Genomic DNA, 23,463 nt, shown 5'->3' with positions numbered 1-23,463 from the left:
GAGATGAAGAGATACGAAGGGCAAATGAGAGAAGAGGCAGGAAGAGAAAGGAGTAAAAAAGGGTGAGAGAAGAAGCAAGAAAACAAAGAAAATTTGAGGACGAGTTAGAAGGAAAGAGAAGGCAGAGAGCATGCACCATTGATCATATGGAAAAGTAAGTAATGGATCCTAATCCGGTAGTGTCATGGGAAGAAATAAAAGAGTTGTTCCCAGAACATGAACCAATAGCAGGTCCATCTAGAGCAAATCTAGAGGATGAGTTTGACTCAAGAAGCATTGTGCATGCTATCAATAAAATATATCATGATATGAAGACTAAAAAAGTGTTGCAGAGGAAAGGGAAAAAATGATCGACTCGAGAGTATGCCGCTGTATGATAAAGATGGAGCCTCATGTAGTTTTGAGACAAATGAGCTGTCTTTAGACAGACTGACTCTGGACAAAGATGAAAAAGAGCGAAGTCACACAAGTTGGGGGCAGGATATGTCAGATGCAGACAGAGCAACCTTCCGTGGGGGAGAGGAAGGTGATGTATGTGGCCCTGAAGGGTGTTTTTCGATGGAGAAGGAAATAAGGTGGTCAGATCTAGACCTATCCAAATCTCGGGCGTTGGGGTCATTAATGCAGAAGGGCGATCCCATGGTCAGAAGGGGGACTCACCACCATTTTGTGAGCAGATTAAGATCACTGGCAGGTAGAAGGCAGAGTGGTACCTTTGTCCCTGCTGTGGATAGACAGACGATGGGTAACAAATGTGAGTTTGGGATTTCACAGTTTCCTTTGTTAGAAAAGGGAGGAACAAGGCCACACTAGATACCTTGGCCACAGATGGATACAGATAATTTAAGGTGCACACTCCCGAGTTTAACTTCAATTGGTGGGAAGTGGATACTTGAGTTAGAGAAAATGACAGGAGGTAACACGTTAGCTATAGGGGACATTAAAGGTCTCCTGATTGCCATCCTTGGGGTGAAGGCTGATGATGTTTGGTCAAGAGCAGGGCATTCTGGTGTCACCACAGTGAACACTGCTTATGATGGAGAACCATTCAATAACAGACAGGCGGTGGTCTGGAAAGCATTTAGAGTACTGTATCCGGAAACATCAGATATGGGAGCTATAATGACGAATAAGATGAAGATGAATACATTCAAAATTTCCAAGATCTTTGGGCCTTTGAGACACGGGAGGCTTTGTGGAAATCTATACCTGTATTTTATCATATATTATGCTGCCAGACTCAGTACAGGAGCAGCTCAAGAAGTTAGTGGGTATGGAAAAAAAACATAGTCAGAAATACGGCTGACCATTGCACATTATTGCAGGCTTTTGCAAGAAAAGAATCCAAAGAAAGACAATGTTAGGAAAGGCGAAGAGGCAAAGTTAGTGCAGAAAAAGCTATCCAAGTACACCATCAAAGGGGCAATGTTGATTAATGAAGACAGATCGGGTGCACAGCAAACAGCGAGTATGCAGCAGGTGAATAACCAAAGGCAGCTCGACCAAGGTAATAATGGGTTTATACCACAGGGAAGGGGAGGTTTTCGAGGAAGACATTTCCAAAACAATCAAGGTGGGTTCCAAAACACGCAGAATGATAATGAAAACATGCAGGAAGGTCAGATCAGAAGACCTCCTCCAGTATGTTGGACATGTGGTATGACAGGGAACCTCTCCCGCACATGAAGAAGTCAAGGCATCATACATTATGGACAATTCTTAAGAGGGGGGATTACAAAGCTGCCTGCATATTTGCAGCAGAATGGAGATGGGTTTGCTTAGAATCAAACAGTGGAGTAGACACAAGCACCAAGAGTACAGCAAGATTTTCAAACACAGCAGGCAACAATGAATCCACCACAGGGCCAGTCGCAGCTGTCACCCATGCAGATACAGCTGAGCACAAACACGGGACAATTAATGACTCCTTGAATAGGGGGTGTTACTTTTCATTTAGGGAATCCTTTCACAGGTACAGGGATGAGAATGCACCCACAATAAGACAGCTCACTGGGAGATTTGATGTGTTCAATAATATCTATAATGCCAAATCCTCAAGAGGAACCGAGGGTTGATGTTAAAATAGGAGGCAAATCCTTTTCGTTTTTCATAGACACAGGTTTAACACGCTCATGTATACGAGAGGGGACATTTTCGATGTCTGGAAATGCCATGAATACTCAAGGATTCACAGGAGCTACAAGCAGAGTACCTTTTACTGATGCATTGCCTGTCTCTATAGGAGAGTGTGACATGTATGTGCCATTACTATATTCAAGGCAGACAGCTGTCAATATATTGGGCCGAGATTTAATAACCAAGTTGAACATGATGATTTCATTCACTGATGAAGGCATGGTGTGCTCAACACCAGGAAAGCATTATTTAAATGTGAGTGAATTTATTATGGCATTTGCAGAACAGGTGACCATACAAGGAATGCCACTAGAACCAGATGTTTTTCACTATGGGGTACGCATTTTGTTAACATGGCTTCCAAGCTTGGTACGCAAAACTGTGTGATTACCTGATGAATTTTTATTCAGGCCAAAGTTAAGTATGGATGAAGAGGAAGGACAAGTATTTCCTTTAGATTTACAAGCAGCTATACTGCGAGGAGAATTAGCTTTGCTTGATGGGAATGACCACATCGGCAGACAATGGTGCACAGTGATTGCAATTGGGGAAGTTTACAGATTGACTGACGTCACTGATGAGGATCTGTTTGGAGATCATCCCATAGATGATGAAGTGATATTCGAGATGAGTGTTACTTATTGGGTAAGAGCAATTAAACGTGAAGTTACTCAGAAAATGGTGTTGACCCAGAAACGCCCGGAGATTTATGATGAAGACATGGCAAAGGTGCCAGCCTCATTATGGACAAAAGACCCCTATGACGTGGGCCTATTGAAGGGGGTTGGAGAAGTAAAAATGTAATTGAAGCCAGGAGCAATTTTACCTCAAGCACAACAGTATCCCATGTCTCGAGAGGCAGATGAAGCTATTTTTAAGACAAGTTCTGCTATGATGGAACAAGGCATCCTAGTGACATCAGAGTCATTGGGCCTCATTACGACCCTGGCGCTAAGGGATTACCGGTACCAGTAAGGGTACCCGTACCGGTAATCCCTTAGTGCCTGATTACGAGGTCCCTTTGCGGGTTCCCACCTTAACAGCTGGTTTTACCAGCCGTTAAGGAATGGACCCGCAAAGGGACCTTGGTGCTAATTACGGTACCACAATTTGCGGTACCGTAATTACCGCCTTCCCCATTCCCATTGAGCCCTATGGGGCAAAAATGGGAATGGGGAAGGGCCATGGAGGAAGGGGGAATTACCGCCCCGCCAACCTTGTAATGGGGTGGTAATTCCCCCTTTCTCCATGGCGGAGTCGGTAACTTACCGGCATGGACCATGGTGCTATTAGCACCATGGTTTTCCGCCTGGGTCGTAATGAGGCCCATTGTGTGATACAGAAAAGTATCCTATCAAAAAAGGGAAAGAGGTGTTGTGGCGTTTAATCTAAGACCTTTGCCCACTTAACCAGATTGTAGAGGCCGAGCTCCCTCTAGTTCCTAACCCTGCGACAATTCTTTGTAATATACCTGTCAAGGCACGATACTTCACTTTGATTGGCTTGAAAAATGTGTTTTTCTCAATCCCATTGCATAAAAATTTGTAAGATATGACGTCATTTACGTTCAGACAACTCTCCTGAAAAGTACTCATTTACACCAGGGGGTACTGTAAGTCCCCATCGATTTTCAATAGAGTCCTACAGATGGACTCAAGCAATATTGATTTAGAGAGTGTTGTATTACAGTATATGGATATCATATTGGTCTGTAGCACCACAGAGGAAGAGTGCAGACGTGATTCAGTTCAACTGATGATTATCCTTGCAGACAAGGGATATAGAGTAGACATGGAGAAATTGCAGTATTGTCAAGAGGAAGTGCTGTTCATAGGCCAGCCAATTTTGTATGAAGGAAAGAAGGTTACTCCTGAGAGGGCTGAGGCTATTTTCAAAACAGTAAAACCGATCATGATAAAGCACATACAGAGATGTTTGGGACTGTGTAATTATGCATGGATCTTTGATTATAGTTCATATATAAGAGCATTGTTGCAAGCTTTGAGAAAAGCACAGGTAAATCATGAAAAAATTGTTTGGAATGAGGAGATGGAAGAAGGGTTTGACGAAGTGAAAAAAGCAATTTGCACAGCTCCAGTTGTAGGGCTTCCCAATTATGATGAGGATGCTTTTCTTATGTTTTAATTTTTTTTTTAATTTTTATTGATATATCTGATGTAAATCAACTTTACAATATATGTAATCAATTTCAAAACATAAACACAAAATATAAAACAAAACAATACAACTTTACAATATATTTCCTTAGTTTCAGAACAATTAACATAATATGTAAAACAAAGCAGTGCAATCCTTAAAAAAATATCAATATAAACAGTTACTAATTAAAATATAATGATACAACATCACTTTCCCAATTTTAATCATACAGTGGATGTATGTTGTCAAAGACCTAAATGGGCAGAAAGACAATGGGCCTCATTACGACTCAGGCGGTAAGGGGTTTACGGCGGCGTAAACAGCGCTGACCCTTACCGCCTGATTCCAAGGTCCCTTAGCGCCATGGAGGTTTTAACACCTGCTTTTAGCAGGTGTTAAAATCCATGGCGCTAAGGGACCTTGATGTTAATTACGCCACCGTAATTTACGGTGGCGTAATTACGGTGGCGTAATTAACGCCTTCCCCACTCCCATTATGCCCTATGGGGCAAAAATGGGCATGGGGAAGGGTAAATGGGGATTGGGGACTTACCGCCCCGCCAACCTCGGAATGGGGCGGTAAGTCCGCCAACCACCATGGTGGTAAAGGTACGACCCAGGCGGTAACTTCCCGCCTGGGTCGTAATGAGGCCCAATGGGCCTCATTACAGGGAAGGCGGCAAGGGTTAACGGTCACCGGTAAGGGTACTGGTGACCATTAACCCTTACCGCCTTACTACGAGGTCCCTTTGCGGGACCTGACCTTAACGCCTGGTGTAGACCAGCCGTTAAAGTTGGGTCCCGCAAAGGGATCTTGGTGCTAATTACGCTACCACAATTTGCAGTACCGTAATTAGCTCCTTCCCCATTCCCATTATGCCCTATGGGGCAAAAATGGGAATGAGGAAGGGCCATGGAGAAAGGGGGAATTACCGCCCTGTCAACCTTGGAATGGGGTGGTAATTCCCCTTTTCTCCATGGTGGTACCAGTATGGTACCGGCGGCAACCATGGTGCTAATAGCACCATGGTTTACCGCCTTCTGTGTAATGACGCCCAATGTGGCAGAGTTGACCTGAGTGGTGACTAAACATGCTTTACCATACTGGCATTGGTCTCTTGGGGCCTCATTACAAGCATGGAGTTAGCCATGCTGCTTTTAGTGGCATGGCTACCCCCATACCGGGTACCGGGTGCGGGTTCCCTGAATGGGGAAATACCGGGCCATTCCGACCTTGGAGGGCCCGGTATTTCCCCATTCAAGGAATCCAGACCCTGTACATTCCCATTCCCATTTGAGCCCCCATAGGGCTCAATGGGAATGGGAAGGATGCTAACAACGGGCCCATTAATGACGGGCCCGTTGTTAGCATCCTGGTCTGCTCGCAGAACCCGCTAAGGATGCCTGGTTTTACCAGGCGTCCTTCTGGGGTCCCACAAGCAGACCTCGTATGAGGCGGTAGGATGTTAATGGGGCCGGCAGCTCTACCAGCGCCGTTAACCCCCTACTGCCTACATTGTAATGAGGCACTTGGAGTTTTAAGTCATATAATAGAGCTATAGCTCTTATTCTCACCGTTGTGGAAAAGCCAGAATTAATCATTTTCCATAAGGTTTCAGAAGTTGACATTCCATAGAGATCCACAATATGTTGGAAATGTTTCACACATTGATTTACTAATGCCCCACATTCAGTCAAAAGATGCCTTAAATTTTCTTCTTTGTTTTCTTGTTGACAAAAGCAGCAAAAGTTTTGGGATTTTTTAATTATTTTCTGTCGAGCCAAAACTTGTCTAGTGGGCCACAAGTTTAACCTTAGATGAAGAAAGTCATTTCTATGTGTGTCGAGGATGCCTTTATTAAGTATGGCTCTGGAGTACTGTGTTTTATTATTGCAAACAATTCTGCATCAAAATCACGATAGTCTGTGCATTTTTCTCTGGTTTTAATCCAGTCCATTGCAAACAGCCTAGTTTTGACCTGCACTGGATTGTGAAGGAGAGTCACTAGAGTTGCATCTATAAATGCCAGTGCTTGGATAACCTGAGTATTACACTTAATGATGAATTTGTCAGAGGATGATAAGACAAAATCTGCCAAAATTCCCAATAGTGTACAGGTTTTGATGGCTAGTAGAAACTTCCTAAAAAGAGCCACCACTTGCCATGTGTATCTGATGTGTAATGAGATGAGGCCAATTTCGTTATGTATCATGGTAAGTGGAGTAGAGGTAGGGAGGTGTAGTACTCCACGCCAATATTTTCCCTCCAAAGTAGACCAAAACCTCTCTGTCACAATGGGTCTAGTTTCAGAAGCATACAGCAGAATAGGTGCAACTTTGATGATAGTAGGTCATGGAGGGGGCAACTGTAAATTTGCCATATTTACCTTGTATATTTTTGGTCTGTTGTATGGCTGTTGTTACTTTACTAATATTTGCTTGTACAATTGGCCTCCCAAATAGGTATAATTTTGGACTAATTGGAGTCTGGTTCCTCTGAGGGTCCAAAAGCAAGATGTTTGACGATGCTTCCTTGTTGAGTTGCATAACATGACCATAGTTTTCTCGAGGTTTATAGACAGATGATTCTCTTCAGTATACACTGCAACAGCATCCAAAGCTCTCTGAAGCCCTTTAGGAGTCTTGGATATAATGACAAGATTGTCTGCATACATTAAGAACGGAATAGTCCTATTTTCCAATTCGGGGACCAGTTAAGATGTTTATAAAGGCTATACCCACATCAGAAATGAAGAAATTAAAGAGGGCCGAGGCAGTGTGCAGCCTTGCCTCAGCCCTCTATATGTCACTATTGGAGCAGTTAATTTCCCATTGGCTGTAAGTATTACTTGGATGCTGTTGTTGATGTGCAAATCTTTAATGAGAGAGACAATGGGGGTCATTACAACCCAGGCGCTAATTGCGCCAACTTTACCACCATGGTGTAAACTATGTTTACACCATGGTGGATGGCGGATTTACCGCCCCATTCCAAGTTGAGTGGGGCGGTAAATCCCCATTTCCCATTTTCCCTTCCCCATTCCCATTTTTGCCCCATAGGGCATAATGGGAGTGGGGAAGGCGCTAATTACGCCACCGTAAATTACGGTGGCGTAAGTAGCATCATGGCAGGTTAGCGCCATGGATTTTAACGGCTGCTAAAAGCGTCGTAATGAGGCCCAATATACAGGGGGCATCCCTGTTGGATCAACTTGTGAAGTAATAACTCTCTCAAGATGAAATCAAAAGCTGCTCGTAGGTCTATAAACGTCATGTATAGGGGTTGCTTTTTAGACTGGTGGTGTTCAATTATTGACATTAGTGTAAGAAGATTCACACAGGTCCCCATAACTGCCATGAATCCAGTTTGGAGTGGGTCTCTTCTACCAGTGTCTAGGGTCCACTTATTCAAATCCATCAATATAAATCTAGAAAATAGCTTCCTAGGAGCATCCAACAGGGAGATAGGTCTGTAATTACTTGGAACAGACCGATCTCCCCTTTTAAAGATTGGAACATTCACCGAAGATTGCTATGATGGAGATATCGTATGGGTAGATATAATTTGATTAAAGATATTAATCAAGATTTTGGACCGGAGTATGGAGTTCTGTTTAAACACAAAATTGCTAAGCCCATCAGGGCCGGGTGTCCAAGAGTTGTTGAGTTTGTTTATTTGCAAAAAGATATCCTCCTCTTCAATGGACAATCCCTCATAGTTAGAAAACTCTAGGGTGGTGTAGTTGTTCTCACACATTGGTCTCTGATACATGTTGATAAAGTGCAAAACCCAGTCACTCTCATTAACACCTTTGAGCTGAACCAGCTTTTGTGCTGTGTTGCATGCGATGTTGATCATCGACCAGATTTGCACAGTGTTTTTGCGCAGGGTGCTAACTAACATGGATTCACCATCTCTTTGTAACAATTGCATTTGGTGCGTCCAAAGCCAATTTCTATACTGACAGTTAAGTGAATGTGTCACTTTGTGCTTATCGACACAGTCAGATGCGGCAATGAGTATTTTGTTTTTACAGAGCAAAGACTTCTTAGATTGGACCATTGCATCATATTCATGTCGAGGCTTGTAATGGGCATTGGTATGTGTTTGGAAATGTACACGAAAAATTTGAAGAAACGATCTGTGGCGGCTAGTACATCATGGTAACTGCTCTCTACTTTGTTGTGGAATGACGTTAGGGTCCGAAGATTCCACGTTAGGCATGTTCAAGCATTATTTACCATCATGATTTGTGGAAAGCATTCAGAGACACGCCAAGTGCCTCCACATTTGCTGAACAAATTAAGTTTAACATATCATGGTCACTATATGTTTGTGGAAGTATCTCAAAGCTTTTGGCTGCATCAAACGTGCATAAGTCAACACACACATAATCGATAATAGATGTGCTAGCCCCCCTTCTCCAGGTCCTCTTCAGAGTTGTATCTCCTGGAAGAGACCTATTGCACATCAAGAGCCCCCTGTCTTTCATCAACAGGTGCCATCTCAAACAGGATAAGTTGTATTTAAGATTATTAACTGGCAATAGCTGGACATTTCAATCACCAATTACAATAACGTTAGTTATTTCCAATGAATCGGAAATTCCATTAATTAAGCTTTTCAGTTTGTGAAAAAAATCATTGTCCAAAATCCTCTTAGTGTTACGATACATTTTAAGAATAGCAACCACCCCACCTGGGAATTTTAACTTGGTCAACAATAAATATGGATTGGGAGCAGTCCAAAGAGAAAGGTGTCAATTCTTGTGATTTTTTAAAGCAACTATCATGCCAGAAGATGGTCGACTGCGGCCAGACAACTTAGCCACGTGAAAAACAATAGTATGGTCTTCCCATGTAGAAATTTCAACTAACCAGGTCTCTTGTAAAATTATAATGTCATGAAGAGCTAAGAAATCGGCACTGCCCCCTAGTAAATGGGAATAGGCACATGTATTCCAACTGATCAAAGAGATTATTTTTATTTTTGCACACGAATGGCACTGTTATGATAGCTGTACTTACGCAGAGAACCACATTGCGGTACAAACGGTGTCCAGTCAAAGGGTCGAATGAAAAAGACCGAAATACAATTGGTTTGAGTCAAAAGGACCTAAAACAAAAAAATCGAATGCTTTTTATAAAATGCATTATTTTTTTTTTTGCTTGGTATAGATACAATTTGTTGTTTTTGGCCAAGAAACAGGGATTTGGGGGGGACTCCCCCAAAGATAAACAAAAAAAAACATGTACATTTGATTGTTTTGTTTTAGGTCCTTTTGACTCGAACCAATTGTATTTCGTCCTTTTGATTCAACCCTTTCACCTATAACCGGTACAAACCACTTGCCTATTACAGTGGGATTCTGGTCCCAATAATGAGGGGTCACTTTCTGTGTGAACAATCTTTGGCAGCCGCCGCTTTTGTCATAGAGAAAGCTGCTAGCATAGTGATGGAATGTTCTATGATGTTATTTGTTGACCATGCCTTATTTGCAATTTTGGAAAAAACGAAAGGCACGTTGACTTCTCAGAAGGCTTCTGCCTGCGAGGTAGTCATATCGAATACAGCGATCAAAATAGTCAGATGCAGATTAGTGAATCCTACCATGTTCGTAGCAGAACCATTGGCAGAGGGCAAGCATGCAAATGATTGCTCGAACTATGAGGAGTTCTATGATGAGCTCCCGAGGCTAAAGGAAAATGCATTGGAAGCTGGGGAGATTCTCTTTAATTACGGTTCTTCAAGAATCGATCAAAATGATGGACAAAGATATACAGCTGCTGCCATTGTGAAGTGTTTCCAGTGTTGGCAAGCACACAGCTACCGTCTCACTTTTCAGAAAAGGCTGCAGAATTCGTGGCACTGATAGTAGCACTCGAGAATCATGCAGACAAGGAAGTAACGGTGTACAGTGACTCCACCTATGTGACGTTGACAGTGCACGCAGGGCTAGCACGTTGGAAAAGGAGAGGCTACCTCTGAGAGGATGGCACTCCAGTGCAGCGCGCAGCCTTATTGGATAGGCTTATTAGGGCATTACAACTCCCAGTAGACATCGCAGTAATTGAATGCGCAGCTCAAACCAAGAGTACATATTTCATCTCACATGGAAATCAAAAGGCAGATGAGGAAACAAAACGCATTGCATATACAGAATTGTTATGTCCTTTGATACACCTGATGTGAATGAAAGCATAGTGGTTATGATGAGTGTGTCTGAGAATTATTTATTTATTATTCATTTATTAATAAACATTTACAAACCGTGCATCAGCCCTGAGGCATTGTGACAGTGTTGCAGAGATAGTTGCTGGTTACAGATGAAAAATACTTAGTTACATGACAGTGAGGTATGAAAGCAAAACACAATGGTAAAGGACATCAAAACATGCTGAGAAAGGGTAGGCGGGGTGGTGGAGGGAAGCGGGGGAACGTTTAGTTGAAGAGTGTTGTTTTGAGGGTTTTGCAGAAAGATGTGAGGGAGGTTTTGGCTCTGAGTGCATTGAGTAGGGCATTCCAAAGTTTGGGTGCTAAATGTGGAAAACCGATTCCCCCTGTTTTTGCTCTTTTAATGGGAGGTATGTACAATTATTTGGCGAAGTGACTTCTCCTGGGACGAGAGGAGATAGCTTAAGTGATAGTTTCAGATAGGTAGGGTGGGGCAGTGAGGCTCAGGCATTTGTGTGTTAAAGTGAGGGTCTTGAAAGAGATCCTCTCCTTAACTGGGAGACAGTGGGCGTCCTGTCTAGCCTGCATGACATGGTCTTTTTTAAGGACACAGAGGGCTGCTCTGAGCGTGGTATTTTGGTCTATTTGGAGCCTGTTTAGATTTTTGGCCGAAGTACCTGCAAGGAGAGCATTGCAGTAATCTAATTTCGCTCAAATAGTGCCTTGGGTTATGGAGAGGCAGTTTTGGCTAGGAAGGAGTGGTTTATGGCATGTATTTGTTTGGTGGTGTGGGGGGAGGTGGAGGTAATGGCACTGACCTGTTGAGTCATCGATAATGTGCAGTCTAGGAAGACTCCAAGGGTCTTCACAGAGGAGGAGACGAGGATGATGGTTTTATCGATGGTAAAGTTTCCGTAGTTGGTCGAGCTTGGCCAGTATTTCTCTGGGACCTAGGAGGATGATCTCTGTTTTGTCTCCATTTAGGCACAGGTCATTGGCTGCCATCCAGATTTGGATGGTAGCATAAATTTGAAGGATGGATGCTGCGCCATGGTCATAGGATCCAGTGAGAGGGAGGAGTACCTACGTATCATCGGCATAGTTAGTGTAAGCTACGCAGTGGGAGTCAAGTTTGTCAAAAAGTGTCTTAATAAACAGATTGTAGAGGGTAGGTGCAGTGCAGGATCCCCGATTAACTCTGCCGTGGATAGTGGGGGGAGCTGCGTTAGCCTGGTCAGAGTTGACCTTCATGGCTCGGCCTTCTTGGAAGGAATTTTTCCAAGAAGATGCCTGTTTGTAGAAGTGAGCTGCGCTAGAGAGATGGGAGGTAAGGATGTTGTGATCAACGAGATCAAACACGGCTGAGAGATCCAGGAGTAACAGGAGAGCTGGTTTGCCATTGTCCGTTATCTCAGTTATTTTGTTTCTAAGGTCCAGGAGGGCTGTTTCTGTGCCATGGCCTTTTACGGAAACCTGATTGAATTTTACCTAGGAATTGCGTTAAATTCCAGATAATGATGGATCTGGCTGTGGGCGCTTTATCTAAGATGTTAAGGAGGAATGGGACACTGGTGATGGGGCGGTAGTTGTTGGGGCAAGAGGGATCAAGGGAGTTTTTTTTAGATGGGGGCGGACCCACGCTTCTTTTTGGCTGTGTGGAACAGTTCCTGAGGAAAAAGAGGCATTGATGAATGCTCTGATGATCTGAGTCAGTGCGTCTGCACAGTCTTTAATGATGTCCGGTGGGCAAATGTCACCTTTACATGTGGAAGGTGTGAGGAGCTGGAGGAGATCTGTCACTTGCAATTCTGTGACGTCTCTGAAGGTGAAGGGAGGGTTGGAAGCATTATGAGTAGGAGTGTTAGGCATGGCCTGCCGGTCGTGCTTGGGTAGTGCTTTGCATTGTGATTGCATTTTAACTTGGTGAAGCTTGATTTTGATTAGGAGGACTGTCTGTATGCTGGAGCACCAAGCTTTGTCTTTAATAATCTTGTTTGGACTGGTGGAGGGGGTGATGAGATCTTTAAAAATGGAGAACATTTCCTTGGATTTGGAGATGGCATTGGTGATCCGTAGGTTGAAATATTCAGATTTTGCTCTGAACATAGCTTTTTTGTATTGCGATGAGAGCCTTTTAAATTCTTCCAGAGTGGAATCACTGGGCTTGGATTGCCACTTGACTAGAGCAAGGCGTTTGCTGGAGTGAAGGGCTAATAGTTCTTCTTGAACTGAAGAATTGGTATGCATGGATTTTCTTTTCCTTTTTATCTTCAATCGGGGCTTTGGTGAGAGTGTGAGAGTAGACGTCGGACAGAGAGGTGGGGTTGCTTACGAAGGGTGGTTTGAGTTCCGGGACATCAGGAAAGGAAGGAGGTTGTGCTTGTTAAATTTTTTGGAGCTTCTAAACTTGGCTGGTGGAGCATAGGAGAGTACTTTAGTGGTGGGATTAGTGGGAACAGTGAATTGGATGCAATTGTGATCCATCCACGGGCAGGCCGAGATGGTGGTAATGGTGGATGAACATTTGTGGTCTGCCACCCAATCAAGGGTGCAGCCTTTGCAGCGAGTTTGGTCTATTACTCTTTGGGAGAACTCTAGGTTAGTGAGTTCCATAGCTAGGACTGAGGCTGCTTTATCCTTGGGGTCATTGAGACCTAAGTTAAAGTCTCTGGGCCTCATTACACGGTAGGCGGTGAGCCATGGCGCTATTAGCCGGCACCGCCTTGGCGGAAAGGGGATTTACCGCCCCATTCCAAGGTTGGAGGGGCGGTAAACCCCCCTTCCGCCATTGCCCTTCCCCATTCCCATTTCTGCCCCATAGGGCTCTATGGGAATGGGGAAGGCGCTAATTACGGCACCGCAATTTTGTGGTGCCGTAATTAGCTCCGAGGTCCCTTAGCGGGTTGGATTTTAAGGCCTGCAAAAAGCAGGCGTTAAATCCCCCAACCCGCAAAGGGACCTCGTAGTAAGGCGTTAGGGATTTACCGGTACCGGTAAATCCCTACCGCCATCCGCGTAATGAGGCCCTCTGAGTAAGATGGTTTTAGTGGAGCTTTTTAGGTTGTTTCCTAGAACATGGAGGAGGTGGCCTTGGAAGTCAGGGACTGTGCCAGGCGGTCTATAGGTGACAAATGAATTTAAAGTACACTTATAACAACCTGTCTAGGACTCAATTGGTAGAGATCCAAGGGGAAGCGCCTAAAGATGAAAAAGACTTGTGAACGTGGAGAGGGTGTTCTTTAAACCCCTCTGCAACCTGTGATGCCTATAACCTTATTAAGGGTAGCGCTGGAACAGCTACACTACCCAGCACACATTACTAGAGAGCCTTTCCGCAACTATTGCAGAGGATTGGGTCATTCCAAATATAGTAGAACACGGGCTTCATTACGTCCCTGGCTGATGGACCATGGTGCTAGTAGCACCATGGTCCACGCCGGTAACTTTCCGACTCCACCATGGCGGAATGGGGAATTACCACCCCATTCCGAGTTTGGCGGAGTGGTAATTCCCCCTTCCGCCATGGCCCTTCCCCATTCCCATTTTTGCCCAATAATTGCGGCACTGTACTTAGCCCCAAGGTACCTTTGCAAAAAGCAGGCGTTAAAATCACCATCCCGCGAAGGGACCTTGTAATCAGGCGTTAAGGGTCGGCGCCGTTTACGGCGCCGTAAAACCCTTAACGCCTGACTCGTAATGAGGCCCCACATTGCATTGTATGTAGTAAATTGCATTTTATGTCAAATGTTTACTGCCGGGCACACATTGCGCACAATTAGAGAAGTTCTTCCGAGACCAAATGGGTCCTTTCAGCATTTACATATCGACAATGTCGACATGCTGAAAGTCTGTAATGGATACAGATACATGATTGTAGTGGTATGTCCCTTTTTAAGCTGGGTTGAAGCTGGACCGTGTTCACATCCAGATGCCACCTGTGCAGCCACATTTCTAGTACGAGAAGTGTTGCCTAGATGGGGAATATGTGAAGTATTAAGATAAGCTAATGGCCCTCATTTTTTTAACAAAGTCTTTGAGTAGATAAGCTTGTTGCTTAGTATAAAGCACACGTTTTCATCGGTGTAACACCCACAAGCGAACAGTGTCTATGAGAATCTCAATGGCTTGATTAAAGAGAGAGTAGCAAATTAAAATTGACCCTGAAGAAAGGATGGTTGCATTGTATAACCACTGGCATTGTATGCGTAGAGAAATCAACTGGGCTCAAACCACCATCTTACCCCCACGAGATAGTGATAGGAGGGCGAATGAGGACACCTCTCACACCTGCGACTAGGTCTAGAAGTGATGCACAGCCAACAGCAGAATTGTTAGGAAAGGAGCTTTGTGATTATCTTATATGCCTGACTTGAAATATCTCTTTTATTTCAGATCAGATCAAGTGGAAGGGGTGTGGGGCAACTCGGAACACAGAAGGAGATGCTGCAGCAAAAAGAGTTAAAGAGCTATGTCTTCCGAAACCTTTCACTGTGGATATGGCCTTAATCCAAAACGTCACTAGAAGGTGGCACGAGCCACGTTTTAACAGCCCCTTCATAGTGGAGGATGTTACACCATCTGAAAGCAAGATACAAGGCAGACACACTTGGATATTCCTTGGCGACTTGAAGATCTATGCTGGAGAACACACTTCACCCCCACTCCCATCGGAAATAAGCATCGGGGAAGAACCACAGCACGTGCAGACTAGGCCTATGATGAGGAAGAAGGACGCAGAAGCTGCTGAATAAAGATAAAGGGCCTCATTACACGGACGGCGGTAACTATGGCGCTATTAGCGCCATGGTTGCCGCCGGTATTTTACTGAGTCCGCCTTGGTGAATGGGGGAATTACCACCCCTTTCTAAGGTTGGTAATTCCCCATTCACCAAAGCCCTTCCCCATTCCCATTGAGCCCCCATAGGGCTCAATGGGAATGGGGAAGAAGCAAATAACTGTACCGCTATTAGCAGTACCGTTATTTGCCCTGAACTCCCGCAGCCGGTCCCTCCCTTAACGTGTGGTCTGGCCACACGTTGAGGACAGGACCCGCTGAGTGACCTCCTAGTATGGCGCTAAGGGATTACCGGCAACGGAGCCCTTACCGGTGCTGGTAATCCCTTAGTGCCATCCGTGTAATGAGGCCCAAAGTGTTTATTGGACTGTGGCTTATTTTGGAACACTCTTTTCAGTCATTAAAAAGGAGTTAGGGGAAGTTATTTGTTCTTGAGCCACAAGAGCTTGTTGACATTGGACTGAGGCATGCTTAAGTCTTAATTGAAAAACAAAGATATGCCAGATATGGAGTTCCTTTTCGATGACTGGAAGAGGGAGCCCTTCCCCAATTCCTTTCTAACTGAGTCCCTGTTCGGAAGTGCCTATTGTGGTGCCTAATGACAATGTTTCAAGGATCGTACTTGCAGTTTTTTTGTTCATATTGCACGCTTACCCTGCGCTTGTGGAAAGAACTACTAGCGTTCATCTGTTCTTGCAAGATCCTAAGAATGGTTCAAGTGTGAGGAGATTGCTTGCAGCTATCATTGAGCAAATTCTTCTGCTTCCTGAGTTCAGTGGGGAGAACGCAAATGCCCCTGTCACTCTATAATGCACATAGACTGGTCAGCTTAGTTTTCTACTACCTGATTGAGGAGTGCCCACATCTTTTTGGGAGGCAAACCAACATCCGAACATTCCTGAGAGACCCGAGGAACAATGCAGCGCTCAATAGAATATTGAGAGACATCATAATACAAGTGAACGGGTACTCTGCAACTCTGCAAGAACATTAAGAACTGAATGAGACTTTTAGGGGAGAAGATCCAAAGGACTACTGATTAAAGACTTTGGGCCTCATTAGGACCCTGGCGGAGAGGGTATTACGCCAGCGTAGTGCATGGCGTACCTCTCCGCCATACTACGAGTTCCCGTAGCGCCATGGAGGTTTTCTCCGCCTGGTTTTACCAGCCGGAGAAAACCATGGCGCTACGGGACCTCGTTGTTAATTACGCCACCGTATTTTACGGTGGCGTAATTAACTCCTTCCCCACTCCCATTATACCCTATGGGGCGAAAATGGGAATGGGGAAGGGCAGAATGGGGATTGGGGATTTACCGCTCCGCCGAGGTCGGAATGGGGCGGTAAATCCGCCAACCCCCATGGCGCTATCGGCGGCTTTCCGCCATGCTTCGCGGTGCATTTAGCACCGCGAAGTCCGCCTGGGTCGTAATGAGGCCCTTTGTTTCATGCTGAGAGAGGATATTCATGTCTTCGAGTCAAAGGCCAATTCATGGTGTCCATTGGGAATTTGTATTCATCATCGCCTAGCCAGTTGAAGTAGTGCATGATGTTGCCCAATTAAAATGTGTTTTCCTTCCTTAAAAGTAAAATGGGAGGCCACCAGGGGGCGCACAGGCAATGGCTGCCTGATCGCATCGCTCCCGCCGGACCCGGTCTGTCAGAGGGTATTGAGCCCCCCCCGAGACCCCCCCGGAGCCCCACCCGCACCTCCCAGCCGACTGACCCCCCTGGGCACCCCAGCAGCGAAAAAACGGAGTCTGCAGACCCCGGGAAGCCCGAGAACGAGCCCCGCGTAAGCCGCGGGAAAGCAAGATACGCGGCCCGCCCCGCCGCAGAACCAGCAGGGCAGTGCGGCCTCCAGCGTATCCCCGGATGACACGCGGCGGAGGCGGGCGAAGCGCGAGCCAGGGACGGGACAACGTGGTCCCGGAGCAAATCCCCGTTGGGGTGCTCCGGAGCCCCCCCCGCGATCGCGGGCCCGGCCACTGCTGAGGGCGGACCCCTCCTCCCCCGTCGAAGCCGAAGCGGAAGACACATAGGCGGCGGGAGCGGGCCCCCACGGTGAGGCCGTGGATTCGAGCCGTGGAGCGGAGGTGAGGGGGCGCGCTCGGGCACCGGCCCCCCCCCTCCCGCCACCGACTGCTACCTGGGTGAGTGGCCCCCGCCGAGGGACGGTGGGGCGAGTGCCCGCCCTGAAAGACCCCCCCCCACAGTGTAAAGGAGACGGGGGGACAGGAGCTGCAACCCCCCCGTCGAGCCGTGGAGCGGAGGTGAGGGGGCGCGCTCGGGCACCGGCCCCCCCCCTCCCGCCGCCGACTGCTACCTGGGTGAGTGGCCCCCGCCGAGGGACGGTGGGGCGAGTGCCCGCCCTGAAAGACCCCCCCCCACAGTGTAAAGGAGACGGGGGGACAGGAGCTGCAACCCCCCGTCGAGCCGTGGAGCGGGGGTGAGGGGGCGCGCTCGGGCTCCGGCCCCCCCCCCCCTCCCCCCACCGACTGCTGCCTGGGTGAGTGGCCCCCGCCGAGGGACGGTGGGGCGAGTGCCCGCCCTGAAAGACCCCCCCCCACAGTGTAAAGGAGACGGGGGGACAGGAGCTGCAACCCCCCCGTCGAGGGTCCCACGGCAGTGAAAAAGGGTGTGAGGCCCCCGCCGTGCTACGGAGGGGCGTGTGCCCGCCCTCAGCGAAGCGAAGCTTGATCCCCGAGGCGCGGGGCCCATCTCACGGAGGCGCCTGCGACCCGGGCCGGGGAGGCCTCCCCTCCCCCCCCCGCCGCGGAGACCCCCCGCCCTCGGGGCATACACCGAATGAGCTGGAGAGACACCTTGCAGGGGTACCGCTTTCACGAAGCAAAGAGGGGCAACAACGGTTTGGGCCTCAAAAGAACCATGGCCCAGTCGGAGGATGCGGCCCCCCCCCCGTCAGCTATGGAGAGGGGCTTCGCCTCGATCCTGCAAGAAATCAGGGACATGCGCTCGGACATAGCCCAAAAACTAGAGAAAATGGACCAGAGGGTGGAAAAGGTCGAGGACAGATTACTCCAGGTCGAGACCAACCAATCCTCATCAGTGACCCAAGATATACAATTTAGGGTGAGGCTGGAGGCCCTGGAAAAGAGAGAAGAGGAGAGAGCTCGACAGATGGACGATTTTGAGAACAGGGAGAGAAGGAATAACCTTAGAATCTTCGGGGTGCCGGAGTTGGAAGGAGAGACAGAGAGGGACGTCATAAGGGCAGTGCGGGACATCATCACCCTCCTATTCGCCGAAGAGATGACCACCGAACCCACGTTCGACAGAGTGCATAGGGCGGGGGGCAGACCGGGGGGCCCCCGGTCGATACTGGTCAGGTTCCACTACTATTCGGAAAAAACAAAGGTGTTGGAGGAAGCCAGGAAGGCCAGAAATATCACCTACAACAACGCTCAGGTCTCAATATTCCAAGACCTTTCCGCCTTCACGCTTGCCAAGCGGAGAATGTGTCGCCCGCTCACGCAGTTACTCAAGGAGAAGGGAGTGCGATACAGATGGGGCTACCCCTTCTCCCTGACTTTCGAATACATGGGCCAAAGAACTACCCTGGTTACTGAAGAGGACATCAGGGGAGCCCTGCTGGAATATGCAACGGACACGAACGACCGGAGGGGCCCGTCGGGGCCAGAAAGGGCAGGACCTAGCGGCCCCGGCCCGTCAGGGGAAAGGAGGAGGCGAACCGGCGCACGAAAGTTCAGGAAAATGAATACGCCATCGCCGGCCAAAGACGGGGAGAGGAGAGATCCGGAGGACTAGGACAGGGTCCACTGCACGCAAGTTGGGACAGCTCAGTCAGGAGCATGTGGGAGTACCGACTCATACGCCCCGACGAACAGCAAGTATACGGGAGGTATTGAGGGGGTGGGGCCCTGAGGGGCTAGGGGGGCTCAGGAGGAACAGCTTCCAAAACGATCGGCTCGGCCAGGGGAGCGGGCTGGTGGTTCGGCCAAAAGCCAGATATGGCGGGACAACTTGGCTGGACGCCGGGGAGGGGGGAGGGGGTCAACGCGGGAGTTGGGGGGTTTCAGTTTGGGGGGGGTCCGGGGGGCAGTTGGGGAATAGTTATAGGCCCTCCGGAAGGGGGGGTGAAATGGATCCAACCATGGGAGTATCTAAACAAAGGTGGTGTAGGTGAGCCGACGCGGAGAGTAGTGCCGCTAGATGACGGCTGAGGGTCCGCCGGCCCTGGGGGTGGGCACTCTCAATGTAAGGGGTCTGAACACCCCCACGAAGAGGTCCCTGGTCACTAGAGAATTCAGAAGGGCCGGTCTTGATATCCTCTTCCTGCAAGAGACTCACTGGGCAAGAGGAAAGGAACCCAAGATGAGGGGGGGAGGTATAGGAGAGGTGCTCTGTGCGTCCCACAGGTCCAAAAAGAGGGGGGTGGCCATCCTCCTGGGGAGAAACGTGGGCTTCATAAAAGAAGAAATAGTTAAAGACCCGGAAGGCCGGTACCTGATGGTGCGAGGATCCCTACAGGGCTCGCCGCTCACCCTGGTGGGGATCTACGGTCCCAATGAGGGCCAGGCCCAGTTCTGGGAACGAGTGGCGGAGAAACTCAAGCTCTTCGTCCGGGGGGGGCTGGTAGTGGGAGGTGATTTCAACATGGTAATCGACCCCGACTCAGACAGAAGGCGTGTTGGCCCACAGCTATCCAGGCCCACGGATGTCCACATGGCCCGGTCCTTCCGGAAGGTTAACGCAGAGCTGGGCTTGGTGGACACACTCCCCTCCCCCGGAACGGGTACTCCTTCCTACACATATTATTCGTCCACCCACTCTTCCTTCTCTAGAATTGACTACATCCTGGTGGACGAGTCCTTGCACTCGTATGTCTCGGGCCACAAAGTTGACCCCGTCCCCTGGTCGGACCACGACCTGGTTCGAACCACCATTGCAAGGGGCTGGCTAAGCGACCGCAGAGGGAGATGGAGATGTAACGACTCCCTGCTGAAAGACGAGGTCCATGCCCAGGAGGTGCTAGAGGCTATCACGGAATTCTTTGAATTTAATGATAATGGCGAGGTGGGCCCACACACCCTATGGGACGCCTTCAAGGCCACAATGAGGGGCACTCTCATTAAAATGAGCGCGCAGGTCAAAAGAGTGAGGGAAGCCCAGGAGAAGGCCCTGAGGGGGAAAATTGCCCAACTACAACCGACGGGGCCCCGAGCGGCCCCCTTGGATCAAGGTCGGCTCGAATCACTAGCCGACTATCGGCTCCAGCTGCGAGACCTCCTCTTACACAAAACGGAGCGAAGCCTCCAACTGGTCAAGCAGAAGTATTACGAGAAGGGGGACAAAGCGGACAGAATCCTAGCCTGGAAACTGAGGGAGGTCCAGAGGGATAGAATGGTAAAGGCAGTGAGGAGTGAAGGGGGGATTATGGGCCATGACACTCCCCACATAGGAGAGGCCTTCCGGAGATACTACGAAAAACTCTACACCTCGGAATATGACGGGCGGGACGAGGAGATAGAGGGGTTCCTCAACTCGGTCCAGATACCGGCCCTGTCCGGGGAGATGGCCGAGGGTCTGGAGGGGCTGGTGACCGAGGAAGAGGTGGGCAACGCCATTAGCGGGATGAAGGCGGGGACCTCCCCCGGGGAAGATGGCTTCACAGTGTCCTTCTATAAACGGTATCGCTCTACTCTGGCCCCTCACTTAGCAAAGGTTTTCAATGCAGTTTTAGAGGGGGGGACCCTCCCAGACTCCATGATGGAGGCCATAATTGTAGTCCTTCCCAAGGAAGGTAAGGACCCCACTGATTGTTCCTCATATCGCCCTATATCTCTCCTAAATATTGATGTCAAGGTCCTTGCCAAAATCATTGGGAAACGGATGGAGAAGATTCTGCCGACACTGATCCATGGAGACCAGGTGGGGTTTGTAAGGGGTAGGCAGGGCTCAGACAACATCCGTAAGACTATAAACCTGATCCACTACGCCCAGAACTCCGAACTTGACGCGAGCCTCCTCTCTCTGGACTCGGAGAAAGCGTTCGACCGGGTCGAATGGCGATATATGGAGCTACTCCTCCAGAGAATGGGATTTGGGGCTCATATCAGGGGCTGGGTGACGGCTCTTTACAGAGCTCCGAAGGCCAGGGTACAAGTGAACGGCACATTGTCGGACCCCTTCTTCCTCTCACGGGGCACGAGACAGGGGTGTCCACTGTCCCCCCTGTTGTATATTTTAACGATGGAACCTTTGGCCATAGCGGTGAGGTCGCACCCGGAGATCAGAGGGATAACGAGAGGGGAGGTGGAATTTAAGCTCTCCCTGTTCGCCGATGACATCCTGGCGTACCTGGTGGACCCCGCGGCCTCCCTCCCCCCCCTCCTGTCCCTGGTGAACGCATTTGGGCACTTCTCGGGGCTAAAAATCAACGCTTCCAAATCAGTCCTTCTCCCCATGCGGGTAAACGACCCGGCTCTGGACCCCGTGGGAACTATTCACGGCATCACAGTGGGCGGGGCTTCTGTTCGCTACCTGGGAGTCCTCCTCACCAGAGACTTATCCCAACTGGCCCCCGCCAACTATGACCCGGCCCTGGCTAGCATTACCAGGGACCTCAGGAGGTGGAGCTCCATGATCCTGTCTTGGTACGGCAGTATGACGGCAGTAAAGATGAACGTGCTGCCACGCCTGTTGTATCTCTTTACCTCTCTCCCATCCAATATTCCCGACCACCTCATGAGGACACTACAGATCGCGGTCCGAGAGTTCATCTGGCAGGGTAGGACCCCGAGGACTGCGAGGGCGGTCTTGACCTTGCCGAGGGAGGAGGGAGGGTTCGGCTTGCCTGACCTCCAGCTCTATTTCCGAGCCGCCCAGTTGCGAGTCCTGCTGGAGCACATGAGGGAGGGGATGGGCACCTACTGGTCTTACCTGGAGGACATGGACGCTCACCCCCTCAAGGTACGCGATCTTCTCTGGGCACCACACAAGTTCATCCCAAACAGATTGAAATCCCACCCCACCCTGGGGGTCCTTTGGGCGGTCTGGAGGGAGGGCCCCCGGACGGCGCACCTAACGATGTGGCCATCCCCAATGTCCTCTCTCTGGGGACACCCGTTCAGATTGGGCAACAGAGGTTTTTCCAAAGCACAGGCGTGGTCTGACTCGGGGCTGGAGTGGGTGGGACAGCTGTTCCGGGAGGGGGAATTCCTGCCCTACGAGGACCTAAGGGACGCCATTGGGCGGGGGTCTCTTTCTGTGTTTGAATACCTGCGCTTGAAGGGAATCCTCTGCGACCCAACATGGGGAGAGAACTTGAGGAGGCAGTTGACCCCCTTCGAGAAGTTCCTGGATATGGCGACCTCTAGAAAGGGAGCCGTCTCCGGAATGTATAGAATCCTCAATACTGAGAACTTGGTAGAGCGGAGGGGCTTTCGCTCATATTGGAATGATCTCGCAGGGGAGGAGATTTCGGAAGACGCCTGGGCAAGGATCTTCAAAATTGCTTTCCATGGTAATTTGTACACTGCAGACATGGAACATAACTTTAAGATTCTTCAGGGCTGGCACAGGGACCCGGTGAAATTGTCTAAAATGTTTACGGCGGTCTCCCCCGATTGCCCGAGGGGCTGCGGCCAGAGGGGCTCACGAGGCCACATGTGGTGGCACTGCCCGAAAGTGCAGGCATACTGGGCAGAGGTGAGGGGCTGGATGGCTGAGGTCACAGAGGAACTGCTTCCCCAGGATCCCCTGGTGGTGCTGTTGGGCCTCCCGCCAGAGTCCTCGGACCTCTACAGGTACCCCAGAATGTGGGAAACGATGCTACGGGCGGGGAGAGTGGCATTGGCACAGAAATGGAAGAGCCCGGAGACCCCGTCCAAGGCTGACTGGCTGATGAAATTGAAAAACTTGTTTCTAATGGACAAACTAACTGCCATGGTGAACAATGATTCCGGGTCATTCCTTGAAAATTGGCAGGGGGTAAGGGAGGCCTGGGGATGGGATGTGCACTGAGGCCTGAGGGGAGGGGCCGAGCGGGGCTCGAGGAGACTAGGCCGAAAGACTGTACGATAAAGTACCAGGGACCCCAAGGACGGAATGTGTGCCCACGGCCCGGGGACATTCGGTCGGCCGTCAGCCACCAGATTATGCCGACGCTCACACTCACTACCAAAGTAATGGACGCAAAAGAAAAGTCCAAATT

Source organism: Ambystoma mexicanum, chromosome 8 (assembly GCF_040938575.1).
Source record: "Ambystoma mexicanum isolate Mex_15411 chromosome 8, UKY_AmexF1_1, whole genome shotgun sequence".
Lineage (NCBI taxonomy): Eukaryota > Metazoa > Chordata > Amphibia > Caudata > Ambystomatidae > Ambystoma > Ambystoma mexicanum.
This window is presented reverse-complemented; position numbering follows the sequence as displayed.